Source organism: Triticum dicoccoides, chromosome 4A, assembly GCF_002162155.2.
Source record: "Triticum dicoccoides isolate Atlit2015 ecotype Zavitan chromosome 4A, WEW_v2.0, whole genome shotgun sequence".
NCBI classification, from domain to species: Eukaryota; Viridiplantae; Streptophyta; class Magnoliopsida; order Poales; family Poaceae; genus Triticum; species Triticum dicoccoides.
Genome location: NC_041386.1, coordinates 562,876,077 through 562,880,486, shown reverse-complemented (window position 1 = coordinate 562,880,486; position 4,410 = coordinate 562,876,077).

The window sequence follows — 4,410 nt, the reverse complement described above, 5'->3', positions numbered from 1 at the left end:
TTATCTATATGAGAAGAATTATGCCTCCGAGTATATTACTCTTTGTTATGCCGCTTGGCACCGGGTTCGACTAGTCGGCCCGGGGACTTGCCGCTCTGCGCTATCAAATGCTTCCTGCAGCCGGACAAGTAGTGTGTGGCGCCTAAGCCGTCTCCTGTCAGAAGCCGCAACTCACAGAGCGACTGTCTGGTGGGCAGGAGTAAGGAAGAATGGGCGTCCACATGAAAAATGGCTAAGGACTCAAAGCATTAACATAGCTTAAAGCCGGCTTCCAGCCTTTTTTCGCAAACCGACTATTGAATAGTCGGCTTGCCGCCTTCTATCCGACTTGCTAAACAACTCTAAAACGGCTAAGTGCCTGCCCTCCCAAGGTGACCAAAAATTTGATCCAGCAGCAGTCCGCAGAGCGGCTGTCCGACTGACAAAGACGGCAACTGAGGGAAGGCGGCAAAGGAAAAAGCCAAAAGAGCAATGAGCAAGAAAAGATAGAAGTCGGATGAATATTTACATAACAAAGGCCCTTGGCCGAACCTTCAAGCAGAAGTTCAAAATACACCCTGCGGGTGGAATTGTGCGAATTAACAAATTCTTCAAAGACTATTAAAACAAATAAAACAAAGATAAGGTGGCAGCCTAGGAGGCGGCAGACGGGTTCGGAGGATCTGAGGAGACGGCGGTGTTGGATGTTGGGGCGGCCGGCTGGGCGGTATTAGCTTGATCACCTCCGGCGGCAGTCGGCTCGGGCGGGCACGGCTCATTGCTGGAGGTGCGGTCGAGCTGAGGCTGGTCGTCCGCTCCGTCTTCCGGTGCCTCCATCTCACTTCCGTCCTCCGCCTCGTCTTCCTCCTTGACGCTGGAGCTGATCACCTCCACCGAGTCCTTGCTGTAATCTGGGTTCATCCCAAACCACTCCAGCGGTACCTCCCTGCCGTCTTCAGCCCGCTCTGGGACAAAGATGCTGGTGTCGGTGTACTCGGCGATCGCTGCCGCACGCTTGACAAGGGCGTCTTCCACGGCTGCCAGCTCCGGCTGGGCCTCTGACCGGAGTGTGGCCAGCCGGTCTAGGTCCAGCCCCGGATACCATGCCTTGACGAATTCCAAGGCTCGGCGCGCTCTAGCCCGGGCCGAGGAACCCTTCCAGGCCTCAAGACGGCCAGCTGCGACCTCCAGCCAGTCGGCAGTCCGACTGGGGGTGCGTGGAGCCTGCATATCTGGCCACATGGCAGCGATCGTTTGGGCGCCGACACGTCGAAGCCGGTGCAGCATCCGGTGGGCCGGCCGCAGATGAGCCTCAATGCTCAGAATATGCTCGTCAAGGGTCCAGGGGGCATCGGCGGCGATCTCCACGCCATCCGCCCTCCGCTCCTCGCGATCAGCCTCGATAGCTTGATTGGCCGGGGAAGAAGTCTGCCAAGACGAAAAGAATGAAGAACAAGTCAAAAAAAACCAGGAGTCGGCTCGACCTATAGTCAGCGGCTCGAAGAAGAAAAGCAAAGAAGCTCACCGTCGACGAGGTCCTCGATGTCGTGGAAGCCGGAGGCCAGCATTGCCTCCTTGTCAGTCTAGGAGGAGCGCTCGCTCGCGAACTCAGCCAGGAGGGCGGCCTCCTCTTCTTCTGCCTCCTTCTGCGTCTTCTTAAGCAGCTCCTTCTGTTCTGCCAATTGCGCGGCCAGCAGATCGCGCTCTGCGGCGAGCTTGCTGCACTCCTCCCCCTTGGCGCGCAACACGGTGTTGGCTTCGCTCAGCTGATGTTGAAGAGTGGCATTGGCCTCTGAAGAGAAAGAAGAAAGAAGGCGTTAAGTCATCAACAAAGAAGGTCGCCGGGGAGATCCGGCCCGACTGCTCAGCAGTCGGCCCGAATCTCGGGGACTACAGCCCGCGGGTGCGCCAGCACGCCCCCGCAAAGAAGAAAAAGGACTCACTCCGGCTCTCCGACAAGTCAGCGGTCCGCTTGCCCAACTCTTCAACGTTGCGATTGAAGGCGGTGACACGGAGGTTGTGATAGTCCTGCGACAAGTATTTCAGACAAAAGTTAGTACCCGGAACTCACCAATTGGAGTTCTGGGCCGCCTACTCAGCAGCCGGCCCGAATCTCGGGGACTACACCCAGTGGGTGCGCTAACGCGCCCCCACAGAGAGGAACAAGAAAACAAAGACAAAGGAGAAAGTATACCCGAATAGCTGCCCGCGACGCCAGGTGCGCCTTGGTGCAGTTTTGGATAGCGTCGCTCTCATCTCGCAGCTTTGTCTGGACATCCAGAAGCGCCTGGTTTAGTGGTCACGCGTCGCCTCCTTGCACCCACCCAATGGGTGCGGCGCTCGTCGCTTCGGCTTCTGGGATCGTCGAGCTAGCAGTGCCGGTCTCCAAGGGGTGTGGCCCCGAAGTCGCCTTCTCAAGACGGCGGCGCATTGGTGAGCCGACTTGAAGGAGTAGCCTTGCCACGGCCTCGTCTTCAGTCGGCGGCAAGGGCGGGTCTGCCGGCTGTTTGCCTTGCGTGCTCCTAGACGGCGGCGGGGGCGGCGGTGGCGGCACGACCACGTCTAGCATGGAGGCGTCGCTCCCGCCCCTCTCCATGATCAGGAACTCTCCACCGGCTTCCCCTGACTGCCCCGTGAACTCCGGGGGCGGCGGCGCAGAGTTCAGAGGGGTGAAGAACACCGCCGACCGCCAGTGCGCGACTTCCTTAGCCTGCCGCCTTGCCGCGACGGCGGCCTCGGCCTCCTCCAGCTTTTTCAGGGTGGAGGCCTCTGCCTTCTCGGCCTCCGCTTTCTTCAGGCGGGCGGCTTCTTCCTCCTCGCGCTTCTCCTGCGCGTTCTGCTCCGTCGCCTCCCGGAGGTTGGCGGCGGGGTCAATCCGCCGAGTAGTGGCAGACGTCTCCGCCGACCCCATAATGGAGGCGGCGGCAACCCTCGCAAGAGTGAGGGGAGCCCTGAAGCGAGGGAAGCATATGAAAGACTCAGACAAGATCAACAAAGAGAAAATAAGGATAAGGGACGGAGGCGCTTACACAGAGACCAGCAGTGGCTTCTTCACTTCCTTGCGGAAGCGGTTGGCTTTCGCGGCCGCCTCTTCCCGCTTGGTCGCGGCGGCCGCTCCCTTAAACTTCTTCGACCGGCCACCAAGTGTACTCGGCCCGGCCCGGTGCTTCTTCACGCCGCCTTGAGCGTCCAAGACGGCGGAGGAACTCACGCTTGCCTGGCTAGCCTTTGGCTGGTGACGCGGGGCGACTTCCCCCTCAGCATCGTCATCAGGCCAGTCGGCGAAAGTGGTCGTTGGCCTGAAGCCGCCTGCTTCTCCTCCTCCTCCCTCGGCGTCGGCCTCCATGGCCGCCGCCCCCAAGTCAGGATCGTCGACGTTGCTCTCCGCTCGATCGGGGACAAACTGACGAGCCGGCCCCGTGGTGCCGGCCGAAGGATGGACGAGAGGGTTCTGATTCAAAAAACAAAAAAAGGTCAGACTGGACAAGTCAGACTCGGCAACGAAAGAAACAGAAGAAGAAGGAAGACGACTTACAATAGGCGGGGGGTTGGCGCGTGAGTACGGCTCCTTGCCGAACCGCAAATCCACCGTGAGACCGCAATTCACGATGTAGTTCACCGTGTCCGCCACCTCTGCGTGAGGCATGTCCTTGGAGCACATCCGACTCGGGTCCCGATGACCGCTCATCTGGCAGATCAGGTGAGGTCGGCCTTGGAGTGGGAGGACTCGGCGCACCACAAAGGCGGCCAGCAAGTTGGCCCCGGTCAAGCCCTCCGATTGTGTGAGCACTCGGAGTCGCACGACGGTGGTGGCACCAGCAGGAGACAACGACCTAGCTCGGTGTGACCAGCTGGGGAGCCTTCCAGCCGGCGCGCCGGCTTCATAAGTCGGCAGGTTGACCTAGTCGCCTTCTGGGGCGACGTTCTTCACATAAAAGTAGGACCGCTGCCACATCTTCACCGACTTAATCAGCGCGATGGTGGGAAACGTATTGTCGGCCACTGATCTCCGCATCACAATAAACGCACCGCACTGGGTCGGCATGCCGGCAACGTGTGTGCCAAGCTTGGACTGGAAGAACTCACCCCAGAGCTCGATAGTGGGGAGAATGCCGAGGAAGCCTTCGCACAGGGTGGCGAAGGCAGCTAGCAGCACCACCGTGTTCAGAGTAATGTGGTGCGTGTCGGAGTAATGGGCCACGGGTAGGCTAACCCGAGCCCCAGAACCTTTCAAGACATCGGGGCAGGCTACGCCCCTAAAGACCCCAGGACGAAGAGCCGCCTTCTGAGAAGTCGGCGGCAAGGCGACCGACTGCCCACTCGCGGCCGAGTCCCGGGGACGACTTCAGGATAAGCAGACTCCTGACTGGCGACTTCCAGAGAAGCCGGCTTTGGAGAGTCAGCCTGCGACTCCAACAAACCCCATACCCT